Source organism: Cornus florida, unplaced genomic scaffold (genome assembly GCF_030987335.1).
Source record: "Cornus florida cultivar Cherokee Brave unplaced genomic scaffold, ASM3098733v1 CherokeeBrave_3.0.0_Hap2_Chr01, whole genome shotgun sequence".
NCBI lineage: Eukaryota > Viridiplantae > Streptophyta > Magnoliopsida > Cornales > Cornaceae > Cornus > Cornus florida.
This window is the reverse complement of record NW_026775571.1, coordinates 24,068,590-24,083,272: the sequence shown is the minus strand read 5'-3', so window position 1 is coordinate 24,083,272 and position 14,683 is coordinate 24,068,590. Positions and strand designations below refer to the sequence as shown.

At 37.3% G+C, this 14,683-nt stretch overlaps 1 pseudogene; it reads right to left on the bottom strand.

Annotated features, from left to right (window-relative positions):
• Positions 1–13,111: 13,111 nt before the first annotated feature.
• LOC132283522 (small nucleolar RNA R71) lies at positions 13,112–13,209 on the bottom strand (annotated as a pseudogene).
• Between the last annotated feature and the right edge of the window lie 1,474 nt (positions 13,210–14,683).

The window sequence follows — 14,683 nt, the reverse complement described above, 5'->3', positions numbered from 1 at the left end:
TGAAGTTCAATGGCACCACAAGGAAAGACGGATGAGATAACATATGGATAATCCCACCGTTAATGGAGTTTACCGGGAAAGAGTCGCAACCGAGAATTGAAAAGCCAAACTTTCTGTCCAAGGGCAAAAGACTTGTTGACAATGTGTTTATCATGGAATGCTTTAGTCTTTGCCTTATAGATTTTGGCGCTTTCATACGTATCATTTTGAATTTCCTCAAGCTCATTGAGTTGCAATTTGTGGGTAGAGCCAGCTTGTTTAAGATCAAAGTTAAACCATTTTATGGCCCAAAAAACACGGTGCTCAAATCAACCGGGAGGTGACAAGCTCTGCCAAAGACAAGTCGATATGGTGATATGCCAATGGGCATCTTATACACTGTCCGGTAGGCCCAAAGCGCATCGTTTAGTCGCAATGACCAATCTTTGCGGTCTGGTCAAACCTTTTTTTCCAGAATATGCTTAATCTCACGATTAGATACTTCCACTTGACCACTCATTTGAGGGTGGTAAGGTGTGGCAACCTTGTGAGTGACAGAGTACTTGAGAAGGACAGATTTAAGATAGTAGTTATAGAAATAAGAACCTCTGTCACTGATGATGGCTCTAGGCGTACCAAATCGACTGAAGATATTCGATTGAACAAACTTGACCATAACTTTATGATCATTGCTTTTGGTAGCCTTTTCCTTAACCTATTTAGACACATAATCCACTGCTATGAGAATATACTCATAGCCATAAGAAGATGGAAACGGTCCAATGAAGTCAATTTCCCACACATCAAAATTTTCTATGATTAAGATGGGGGTCAGGGGAATCATCTTTTTTCTCGACATGGATCTGAGCTTTTGGCAATGCTCACAAGACTTAAAGAATTTGTAAGCATCCCGAAAGAAAGAAAGCTAATAAAATCCGTTTTGAAGGACTTTGACAGCGGTTTTCTTGGCATCGAAATGTCATCCATATGTAAGATTGTGGCAAAAATTTAGGACGCTTGAGAATTCAATTTCAAGAATGCATCGCCGGATGATTTAGTCCGAGCAATATTTGAATAATTCTGGATCTTCCCAAAAGAAAATTTTGACTTGGGAGAAGAACCGGTCTTTCTCTTGTTTGGACTATTTGGACGAAATTTTTCCTACCACTAGGTAGTTGACAATATCCGCAAACCTGGAAGATTTGTATGAGAAATCCGAAACAGATGCTCATCCAGGAAGGAATCACGAACCGTAGCAAATTCAGAAGATTTCTTAATGAGTAGATGAGAGAGATGGTCGGCTACAACATTGTCTGTCCTTTTTTTATCCCGAATTTCAATGTTAAACTCTTGGAGTAAGAGTATCCATCGAATTAGATGGGGTTTGGTCTCTTTTTTGGCAAGCAAATGACTTACAGCAGCATGGTCTGAAAAGACAATGACCTTAGATCTAAGAAAGTAAAAGCAGAATTTATCCAAGGCATACACCACAGCTAGAAACTCTTTTTCAATGTTGGTGTAATTCAATTGAGCATCAGAGAGAGTTTTGCTAGCATAATAGATAGCATGCGGTAGCTTGTCCACACGCTGGCCAAAACCGTACCCAATACATAATCAGATGCATCACACATGACCTCAAATGGAAGAGACCAATTAGGCGGTTTCATGATTGGGGCTGAAGAGAGAAGAGTATGAAGATTCTTAAAAGCTTCTAAACATGCTTCATAAAATTGAAGGGAATATCCTTGGTAAGAAGATCACACAAGAGCCGGGATATTTTGTTAAAATCTTTGATGAAGTGACGATAAAAGCCGGTGTGACCAAGAAAGGAACAGATTTGTCGGACAGAATTTGGAGGAGGAAGGTTAGAGATCAATTTGACTTTTGCCTTGTCGACCTCAATTCTCCTTTTAGAAATAACGTGTCCCAAGACAATGCCTTCTTGGACCATGAAATGACTCTTTTCCCAACCTAGAATCAGATTTGTCTCCTTGCATCTTTGAAGCACAAGGGATAAATTGTGGAGACATGAGTCAAAGGAAGATCCAAAGATGGAAAAATCATCCATGAATACTTCCAAAAACTTTTTGTCCATATCGTAAAATATGGACATCATATACCTTTGGAAAGTTGTCGGTGCATTGCATAGCCCAAAGGGCATGAGTCTATAGGCAAAGGTTCCAAAAGGACATGTGAATGTGGTCTACTCTTGATCTTGTGGATCAATTACCATTTGGTTATAGCCGGAATAACCGTCAAGAAAACAGTAGTAGCTTTAGCTGGCTAGCCTTTCTAGGATTTGATCAATGAATGGAAGTGGGAAATAATCCTTCCTAACGGTAGAATTGAGTTTTTGGTAGTCAATGCACACACGCCACCCCGTGGTAGTGCATTGTGGCAAGAGTTTTCCCGCTGAATTTTCGACAATGGTGAGGCCAAATTTCATAGGAATAACTTGAGTGGGGCTTACCTAGTTGCTATCCGAGATTGGGTAGATGATTCCTGCATCTAGTAGCTTGATCACTTCTTTCATGACTACTTCCTTCATGTTTGGATTCAACCGGCGTTGTACCTCTCTAGAAGGTTTTGCGTCATCCTCTATATGAATGTGATGCATACAAATAGAAGGGTCAATTCCTTTCAAATCAGCCACTGCCTAGCTAATAGCTTCTTTGAGCTCTTGTAGCATAGCTAAAAGGCTATTTTCTTGGTCCTTTAAAAGGTCTGATGCAATGATGACCGGAAGAGTTTTATTTACACTAAGAAACACATACTTGAGGTGGGCCGGGAGTGGCTTTAACTCAAGTTGTGGTGAAGATTTCAATAAAGGGACCGGAGGAGTAGTGGAAAGTTGAGGAGGTGGTTCTCTTGGCACTTTCCAAGGAGGAAAGTCCATGATAGCACCAATGTCAAGCAAATAATTTACTTCTTTGATGGATTGATCGATATCAAAGTTTGCAAAATCAAAGTGAGACATGCAAGTTTCAAGAGGATCCTTGCTTAGAATGAAGGGGAGAGATTCTTTGACCACTTCTTCTACCACATCAATGAGAAAATAACCATCCTATTCGGAAGGATGTTGAGTTGCATGAAAAATGTGGAGTTTGACTTGCATATTTTCAAAGGCAATATCCATCACCCCGATTCGGCAATTTCTCGAAGCATTAGCCGTAGCTAAGAAATGCCTACCAAGGATCATGAGAATATGTTTCTTTAGATTATGGACTGGTTTCATGTCAAGAACCACATAATCTACCGGGAAGTAGAATTTATCCACTTTGATCATGACATCTTCAAGAATGCCCCGTGGGTGCTTGACCGATCTTTCGGCAAGGTACAAGACCACGGTGGTTGGCTTAAGATCTCCCAACCCAAGTTGTAAGTAAACTAAATAAGGAATCAAGTTCATAGTCGCACATAAGTCAAGGAGGGCCCTTCCTATCTTGTTGTCACCAATGACACACAAGATTGTCGGGGCACCAAGATCCTTATACTTTGGAGGAGTGATGTGCTGAATTATCACACTCACTTGTTCAGTTAGTCTTACCTTCTTTGGTAAATGACTTTTGGAAGTGCATTTTTTAGTACAAAAATCCTTAAGAAATTTGGCATAGGGGGGAATTTGCTTGATACCATCCAAGAGAGGTAGGTTGATCTTTACTTGTTTAAAGACCTCCCACATGTCCTGAATTTTACAAATTTTGTTCCTAAAGTGTGTCGACTCTTGGCGACATTGAGGAAACAGAGCCTTAGGCTCATAAGAGGTCTCCACATTTGGGGTGACAAGCTTGGAATTTTTAGTGCTAGACTTTGGATTTTCAAGAGTGCAATTTGGATTAGATGAGATGGGATTTGGAGTTTTGGGAGGAAGAACTTTTTCATCTTTTCCTCCATCAACCTGGTTGTCCACAATTCGATCACTCCGAAGGGTGGTAATTGCTTGGACATGTTCATGAGTAGGCCCACTCAAAGGACGAGCTTCGTCAAGCACATGGATCCCTCTAGGATTCTCAAATGGCTGAGAGGGAAGTTTTCTCTTATCTCTTTGAAGAAGTTGGTTCATTGAATTAGCTATTTATCCTACTTGATTCTCAAGTTTAGCTATTAACTGAGTATGTGAATGAACCATTTGGAGAGTGGGCTGCAATGATGTCATAAGTTGCTTGTTAGATTCTAACATTTGCTTGTTAAGGGATTCCATCATTTGCTTATTTGCAGTAAGAAACTCATTAGTTAGAAACACAGGAGGTGAAGTTGAAACATTTGGATTATAGGGTGGACAGTTGCATGAAGAGGCCTAAAATTACCTATCTGGAAATTGAGAAGAGAGCTAATTTTGATACCCTTGATTTTGAAATGTCGAATTTTGTTAGGCGGGCTGTCTCCAGGAAAAATTCAGATGATCTCACCATCCCGGATTGCAAGTATTGGAGTAAAGATTATTTCCAGGCCTAGAAAACATAGCATTTGTTTGCTCTTGATTGTTACTATGAAATTGTTCTGGTGTGGGGCAATCTTCCGAGAGATGGAATGGGCTAGTGCATGATGCACACACCGCACTTGCTAAATTTTGAGACAATGAAGGAGAGAGATGTGGTGCCGTTAATTAGTAGAATTTGTGAGCTATGGCATCCGCTTGAGAAGATTCTTCCTTCATTGTCTTTGGTTGACATAGATTGGTGTTCTTTGCATTGGTTAAGGTTGGAGCCCCACGAGAATTATGTTGCAATGAGTTTTCACTCAAATTCTTGAGTAAGGTCTAAGCCTCATCCGCATTTTTAGACATGAACATCCCTCCACATGATGAGTCAACCATGAGTCTATGTGGTTCGGTTAAACCATCATAGAAAGCTTGCACCAATTGCTATTTTGGAATTAGGTGGTATGGACATTTCCTAAGGAAGTCTTGAAGTCTTTCCCAAGTCTCATGGAGTTGTTCCCCATCGATCTATGAAAAGCAAAGAATGGAATGCCTCATTTGATTGGTCTAACTCACCGGGTAGTATTTTTTTAGAAATTCTTGTTGCAATTGAGCCCATGTAGTAATGGAATTTGCAACAAGGGAGTTTAATCAAACTTTTACCCTATCTTTTAAGGCGAATAGGAAGAGATGCAAATGGAGTGCATTTTCAGGGAAATCCCTCAGCTTGATGGTAGAACAGATTTCAAGGAACTCATCAAGATGCTTATAGGTGTCTTCATTTTCAAAGCCATAAAAGGATGGAAGCATTTGAATTGTGCTAGATTTGATCTCATATTGGTTGCATCGATGTTTGGCATCACTATGCAAGAAGGAGAGGCATAAGTGGTAGGGATGAAATGGTCCCTATGAGTCATGGGTGCCACATTTGGAATTTCAGCCCTTTCATTATTGATTTCCTCATTCCCTATATTTTCTTCATTTCTTGCCATTGTATTAAATTCAAGTTCAATAACTCTTATATTTTCAGATTCCCTAAGGTTTCTTCTAAGAGTCCTTTCAAGTGAATTTATGTCAATTGGTGCTTCAAGACTTCGCAAAGATAATGACCTACGGCCCAACATCAACACAATTCACAACAAGCATAACACCCCTTCACCATACCATCCACATACATTGTTCCCTTTTTCCTCAATTATCAACATGACAGAAAATAAATGGCCATGACAAGGACTAATGCTTTATAATACAGTAACATAGGAATAGCCTCGACAAGGGCTTCACAATCAAAAATCACTAATTTAAATACATGAACGATATTCACAATATTGAGACTAGAACTTTGAAAAACTTACCGAGAGTCCTCTAGACTTAATTTTTTTCAGCTTTCCCTCGGTAAGCCTTGAGTCCTTAGAATCTCATAAGAATACATAAACAAAGAAATCAACAAACCACATTGAAAATAACCACAAAACATAATATTTACTATCAAACCAAAGTTAATCATTGAACCTCGGTTACGAAACCATTTGCAATCCCTGGTAACGGCGCCAAAAATTGGTGGGTCGCTATATCTACCAATTAAAATCAACCCTTGCAATAGCACAAATCATTGTAAAATAGGGCTATCATTGGGGTAAGTCGAACCACAAGGACTGCAAGTTTATAGCAACCAAGGTCTTTAAAATCACTTTGTTTGATGATAGAGATGTAAGGTTTGGTTTTGTTTGTCACTTAGAAACTAGAATTGAAGTTTGCATAAAATAATAAATGGAAGGAATTTAAGATGAGAGGACCTTAGGTAGAGAGGGCTAAGGAAGTGAATCAACTACCAACCCTATAAACATGCTAGCTTGTGATTAACATAGGGAACAACTTATATATATAACCATGATATATAGCAACACTTGATTGCTACATTATCTTCAAGAAATTCATAAAATCAAGATGTAAGCATAGTCTATCAAAGTTTTACATGCTTGAACTACCTAAACTAAGGTGTAGCCTTTGACATGCTCACTAAGCTAGAGACTATCAAACCCCTTAATTAAATGATAATAGCACATGAAGTCAAAAACCAAGAATAATCCATCAAAAGAAGGCCCTAAGCTATGGACTATCAAACTTTTCATACAGCATGCCATTAAAAACCATTTCACAATCTCATTTCCATTCTCACTATGAAAATGCAAGCCATACAATCATAAGAAAATAAGGTCTAAGACAAAATAATAGCTTCAACATGATCATTTATAGAAATTAAGATCCATTACAACATGTGTAGTGCTCTAGATTATGAAACCACCACATACACATTTCATTCCCCAAATTAAACAAAACTAATGCTTACAAGGAAGGGCTTCATCTCCTCCCTAAAAAGGGAGTTAGTTGCCCATGGAAGCAAGGGAGGAAGAAGTTGAGATGGCCAACCCCTCCATTTTTGCACCTAGAAGCGAGCTCCAACCCAAGCTCTCAAGAACCCAATATTTCTCTCTAGAAATCCTAACAATGTGAGATATGTGTTTACAACCATTCAAGCCCTTTTCATGAGCCATAAAACCTACCAAAATTAATTAATCTCGTGGCTAGAAATCCTTAGAAGAGTGCAGAGCCATTCATTTAGTCAAGGGGACAACATTGAGTAAAATAATGGAGTTGACAACCTAATGTCTGCAATATGGCGGGCTCCCACAGGGCGTGGCGGGCGCCAGCGACGTGTCCTGGTGGGCATCCACGCACTGGAAAGGGGCATCCTTGGCTCTACTGATGGCAAATAGAAGGCGCCCACAGTGCATGGTGGGGGTCCACTAAATTTCAAAGTCACTGCCGTTTGGTGCCCGCGGAGCTGGTGAGGCCCCACGAAACCCGCAAGAGCCCGCAAGATTTGCTCATGGATAGTAGGCGCCCGCCATGTCACTATTTTGCTTCAAAACCCCTTCTTGAATTTGGCCTTTGCTTGACCTAATGATGCTATCTTCCTTCTTAGGCTTTGCAGAGAGTGCAATGAGTTCAATAGCACATATTGGCTTGGAAAAAGTGAAGATCCCCGACTCGGCATGCTTTGATCTTCAAGGACACACTAAAACCTCAATTTTATTTCTTTTTGAGGAACAAACCTAAAAATATATAAAAACATGCAAATGAAGATAACATATACAATTGAACAAACTAATGGACTTAACTAAGGCAAATAAAGGCGCTTAAATATGTAATATTTGGCGCTTATCAATATCTTATTCCTAGAATATTGGACTTGCCTTGTAATCTTGATAATTTAATCCCTTAAGTAGATTAAATTCCATTTTATGCTTCTATTGAGTTAATCATGCCTTGATATTGAACTTTGTCAAATTTATGAATCAGACTTGAAATTTCATGGACTTTTATCTTTTTATCAAGCATCATGACCCCTTGTATTTTCGTTTCATTAATGTACTTAATGAACTTGCACCATTGTCTTGGAATGGTTTAATTGCTCGTATGTTGCTTAGTAACAAATTAGATCATTAATCTTATACTTGTGGTATATTTACATCAATGGATTCATTGTGTTTTAAATCCTAATTTGTAGTCTATATAAATGCACACTATGACTTCTTGACATTTCACATGCCTTCATAGTTAAGAACTTAGGGCATGACTTATGTGATCCAAAATCTTGGTTGTGCATGGAATGTGGTTTAATGCATTACTTGTATCCTAATACACTTTTGGTTGCACAACTTGTTGATTTTGGAACTCAGGATATCAATCAAGATTTGACATGGCTAGGACTTGGTTCTAGTACGGGAGATAGAGAGCTCCCTACACTATAGTGCGCACTAGGGGAAGGCACCCATGGGTTAGTAGCCCTAAAGTGATCCCAAGAGTACGGTTTTAATCCAGGCGAAATCCGAGTATCCACATTGGTTGATTTCACTCTTTAAATTTCAAGTTATTATTCCTTGAAGATTTAAAAAATGTTGTGTTATGTGGAATGCTCTAATCTTGTAAATTGCATAGATATTATGCCTTATCCTTGATTTCATGTATTATTCTTGTCTTATTAAATGGAATGATCCAATCATGTTAATTACATTGATAATGTAATTCGTGTTAATTAATATCCGAGTATTCTTTTTATCGTGTTAATTGGAATGTTCCAATTATGTTAATTACATTGATAATGTGATCCTTGTATTCAAGTATCTTTCTTGTCGTGTTGTATGGATTATTCTAAACCTTACTTAATTGTATTGATAATGCGATTCATGTTGATCTATATTCAAGTATCTTTCTCATCGTGTTCTTTGGATCATTCCAATCTTGTTCAATTGCATTGATAATGTAGTTTGTCTCTTTCTCAAAGTCATTTAAACACCCAAAGTTGCAATGAAAGTGTGGTCAAGTTTAAATTTATAAATTGCTACTACTACCTCTAACTACTAATATAGCTAGGGTGAGTAGGGATCATCCCAAGGGATTGAGGGCTATGTTAATATGGAAACAAGATCGGATTAGTAGGTCGAATGATCAAAAGATTGTTTGTTGGTTAATTCAACTATGATGTAAATGAATTCAATACTAAACAACTAAAGTAAATAAAAGGGTAGAGAACCAGAGAGAGAGGTCTTGGGATCGAGAGGCCACCACTAAACATCACCATTCTAGACATTCAATGTGTAATGAATGAGGGGAAACATGTGTTGTAATTCAAAGAAGTGTGATTAATTGAATCAACAAGCATGGATTGACTAATTAAGCATACATTGTCTAGACAACCTAGTGAATAGCACAATATATCAAACTAAGCCATTAATCCTTCCTTTAAGCTCACAATCAACACACTAACAAGTTAGAGAATTATACCACTTGCATTCATAAGTATGGAACATCAAACAACAAGCATGGATTGTCCTCACATCTAAGAAAGTAAAAACAACTACACTACATCTAAGCTAAGGACATGATAATTAACTAATTAAACTAAGGTAGAGGCACAATCCATCAAAAAATGAGTATGAACCATCAAATAAACCATAAGAGTATTCTATTTAAGCACTATGCCTTGACAATCTCTAAATTCATAGCATCAATACACATAGACATGCATCAATATCACAAATAAAATGTTTTAAAGTGAAAAATCACTTTTTTCATCATTTTCCACGCTCTTTTAAAGGGCTGCCACTTTTTTTTCTTCTCTTCCACTTGATTTCCCTTGTAAAAAGTCTTCTGCTTTAACGTTTACCATAGGCCTCGTCGTGCTCTACCTTTCCCCATTGTTAGAATCCATTTCTGACCACTTTTGAGTTTGGGTTTCAAGTTCGGGTTTGGATTTTCATGGTACTTCAAAGGTTAAAGTTGTTCCTCTCGTTGTCCCCGACATAACCTAGGAGTACCGTCGGATTTGGAGCACTTTTCCTTTGATGGGGAATTGAGATTTTCATATCAAATTGAGGTAGGGGATGTTATAGTTTATATTCTTGATGTATTGTATGCTATTGATGCTTATACAACTCATTTACATGTCTATGTATTAAATCTAGAAACTTTATTATTTATTTTTCTTGTATGAGATTTGATTCTTCCAGTTGATTATAGCTTGGTTTAAACATGTGGCATGATTTTATATTACACCTAGATATGATCATTGACATACTTTAATTTGAGAGCATTTGGATGAGTTTTAAAATCTAGAGATTTTAATTAAAAGAATTAATTAAAACCTATTCAATGGTTCCATGAGCTTGATTAAGTTTCTAACTTGGTATTCATGATTTCCTTGATAAGTTCCTTCACGTGTATCAAATTGAGAATAATCAAATAAGTTTTGAAACTTATATTTAATTATTTTCTTTGTATAGAACTTAATTCACATGGTTGTAACTTGTATTTCATGGAGCTTTTAGCTTTTTTATCATGTATCAAGACTTCTTATAACTTGACTTCATTGGTGTGTTTAACGAACTAGCACAATTGTCTTGGAATGATTTAATTATCCATGTATTGCTTAGTAAATAATTAAATCATTAATCTTATACTTGTGATATATTTACATTAATGGATTCCTTGTGGTTTAAATCCTAGTTTGTAGTCTATGTAGATGCGTACCATGATCTCTTGACATTTCAAATGCCATCATAGTTGAGAATTTAAGGCATGACTTGTGTGTTTCCAAAATCTTGGTTGTGCATAAAACATAGTTAATGCATTACTTGTATCTGGATACTATCTTGATTTGCATAACTTGTTGATTTTGGAACTTGGGATATCAATCAAGATTTGACATGGCTAGGACTTGGTTCTAGTATGGGAGATAGAGAGCTCCCTACACTATAGTGCGCACTAGGGGAAGGTACTCATGGGTTAGTAGCCCTAAAGTGATCCCAAGAGTACAGTTTTAATCCGGGCGATATCCGAGTATCCACATTGGTTGATTTCACTCTTTAAATTTCAAGTTTCTATTCCTTGAAGATTTAAAACTTGTCATGTGATGTGGAATGCTCCAATCTTGTTAATTGCATAGATATTTTGCCTTATCCTTGATTTCATGTATTATTTTTGTCGTGTTAATTGGAATGTTCCAATCATGTTAATTACATTGATAATGTGACCCTTGTATCCAAGTATCCTTCTTATCTTGTTGTATGGAATATTCCACCTTGTTTAATTGCATAGACTTTATACTTCATCTTAGATTTCACTCCTTAAATGTCAAGTGTTGTATTCCTTGAAGATTTAAGACTTTTTCGGGTTATATGAAATATTCCATCCTCATTTAATTGCATAGGCATTATTCTTACTTTGTGTATATAGATCTCATTTGGCATACTTGAAACTGTGCACTTGTTTTTTTTGTATGTAGATTCCATTTAGTATACTCGTGTCTCGTATACTTGTTTTGTGTGTTTCCGATTCCGTTTAGTATACCTGTGTTTTGTATACTTGCCTCACATGCTTTCATTTTCATTTGGTACACTTGTAACCGGTATGCTTGCATGTCGTGTATCTCATTTTAACTGCTTATGTAGCTTAGGATGATCCCTGAGTCTCACTTTGACATAGACGCTAGGTGACATGAGCCCCTTTAACATGTTTCACCTTAAGGTGATATAATTGTAAAATGTTAGGTCTATTCATACTTATCTCCTATGAGTAGCTTTATGTTACTCACCCCAAAGTTACCAAGTCATTTTTCAGGTACGAAGACTTGGTTCGTGATGCTCATCATTCCTTTGATGACTTGTAGCTTTTAAGTTTCCATTTCATGCAAATGTTAGCATGAAATGTTATTTTGTAGCTTTATATGTCAAAACTTGTATATTTGATTCTAATTATGTAATATATGCCTAAGCACATCTTTTGACATTCATTTTATGTGTATGACATGAGGCCAAGGGCCAAGCATGATTATATTTGCACTTGTACTCATTTAGCGCCATAATTTGTTTAAAAAATGTATTTTTACCAACCTTGGAGGTTTGGCATGTAAAATTTTGTAAATGAATTGTAATAAGGCCATGGGCCATTGTAGCATGTTTAAAATGCCATTTTTCACTTGCGTACATGTTCACATCAGCACACAGTAGCATATATTTTTTAAATTGATCATGCCATGGGGGATTCAAGTAAGGCTTATGAAGCCCTTCTTCATTTTTTTTTCGTTCTGCAGACCTTTCCGCAAAATTTTTGGTTGTTTCGGTTGACCGAAGCATTATTTCGGTCGACCAATAGGTATTTGATCAATTGCATTTCAAATTCCAGTAGCCAATTTCATTTCGAGCCACAAACCGGTAAGCCGGTTTGTCATTTCGGTCAATCGAGATGAAGGCTCATTCTTTTCTTTTCCTGGCTCACTTCAGCCGATCGAAGCTCCATTTCGACCGACCGAAATGGAGTTGCCTTGTAGATTTTGTTTGGTTGTTGTTTATTCAGGCTTACACCACTTGGCTTGTTTCCACTCAACTTCGTTAATCTTGTTGAGTCATTTAATAGTATACGTGGTCTAGTTTGAACTAGATCTTGTTCCTTGGTTGTCCTCGGTGCCATAGGGTACCATTTAACCTTTTCATTCCAGCTTTCACTTCCGGCTATTTTCTTGAGTTCTATGACTTCATGGAAGGTCACAATGGTGTCTTAGGGATATCTCTTAGGACTTTGGCTTTATCTTTTGCTTCTGCATTTTTGGATCCGGTTTGGGTCATTACAGGGCACATTGGATTGAAAAATCTAGGGTCATTACAGCAACAACCTAATCTAGGGATGCCAAGGCTAAATGTTGTTCCTCTAATTGGTGAGCAAAAACATCAATATGTTCAAATCCCTCATCAATGTCAAATGGCATATCCTCCTCTCAATCCTCCTATGGTCCTTAGGGATCGTTACACTCCAAATCAATATAATACACCCACTTGCATTTAATTACCAAATTTTCATGCTGATCATTATGAGATTAAGGCTTCCACCATTAACCTGTGCCCCCTTTTCTATAGGTTGAGCAATGAAGAGCCTTATAAACATTTAGATGAGTTCTTGGAAGTTCGTTCCACCGTGAAGATCACGGATGTGCCGAAAGAAGTCCTTAAAATAAAGCTTTTCCCTTTCACTCTTCGGGATAAAGCTAAATATTGGTTTGACAACTTGGGGCCAAATACAATCACCTCTTGGGCACAATTACAATAAGAGTTCCTAAAGAAGTATTACCCCGCTTGTCAAACTGATTCCATAAGAACTTTCATTCGTGAATTTGCACAAGAAGAAAGAGAACCCCTTCATGAAGCATAGGAACGTTTGAATGACTTGCTACGGAAGTGTCCACATCATGACATTCCTAAGTGGCAATTAGTTCAATGTTTCTTTTCAAGTTTAACTGATGCCAATAAGGGCATTGTTGATTCTTTATGTGGAGGCAACTACATAAAAAGAAATGAGGATGAAATTTTGTATCTTTTCAAAAAAAATGAGTGAAAACTCAATGTATAGATCTTCATCTTCTAGGGGGGTCACCTAGCAAATGTGGGAGGAAAGAAAACTCTATGTCAAATAGACACTTCTATGGAAATTGCCGCCAAGGTCAAAAATCCTCCTCAAAAGTTTGATAAATTTTTTTTGAATCAAGGTCTGGCAATTCAATCTTATTCCGATCATTCCAATAAAATGTGCATGACTTGTTCTAGTTACATTCACCATACTTCAAATTGGCCTCTTGGACAAATCATACTAAGTGAGTCTCAAGAACAAGCAAATGTCGCTTTTATTCACTTAGTATCAAAATCAAAATCAAGCAACTGCCATTTCTATGATAAAATTGATTCAATATGCATGATTAACTTAGTTGATGTGTGGAGGACCATTTTTCCTTACATGATATTGAAATGTTGATAATAGCATAGAAATAGCAGAAATTTGCATCCTTGATGTAGTTTACTTTCAACACTTGTTTGATATGTGTCGTTGCTTCTCAAGTAAGAAAGAGTTGTTGATGTTTGCAGATACCATTTCTCAAAACCCTCACGAGACTTCACTCATCCACTAGGGGTAACCTAGGGGTTTAAAAGGTTTGTTGCATATGCTAAATGCAACCATAATCCCTACGAAAATGGTGATATCTTTATTTACTTTATTAGTTCATAGTTGTATATATGTTTGTTTCATTTCATACTATAGTTCATTGCTAGGGACTAACAATATCTAAGTTTGGGGGTGTGATAAGTGCTTAAATGTTGCACATTTTAGCACCTAAGCTAGGGTATTTCAGTCCGTGCACCTATCTTACTTTCATGTTTTAGTCCTAATTTATGTTTACGTGAATTTCAGGGTAATATAGTTAAAATGAGCTAAGAACGGTCCATTATGGCCTTTTGGAGTCAAGCCAGAGAATCGGGACAACATTCAAAAGGAAGCAAGGATGCAGTAATGCATCGCGTCCAGACGCCATTCCTTGCGTCCGGACGCGAGTCTTTTATACACTGCGTCCGGACGCCAAAAGCTGCGTGTGGGTGCCATGTGCTGGCAGCAATTTAAGTTATGGGTTTGACCTGTTTTGATGGCTATGGGATTTTGTCTTTTGGGCTTATTTTTGTAACCTATGAGCTTTATTAGGTTTTGTATTAAAGGGAAAATAGGACATTTATTTAGCGGTTAGTTTTTTATTTATTTTATTAAGTTTTATATTCTGTAATCAATATCGATATATCACGTTCTCTCTGCAAAATGCGAAAGAGGAGAAAAAGCTAGGGTTTTGAAAAAAAGTACAAAGAAGAAGAAGAAATGCAAAGATGATGAAGAGAATGATGGAGATTG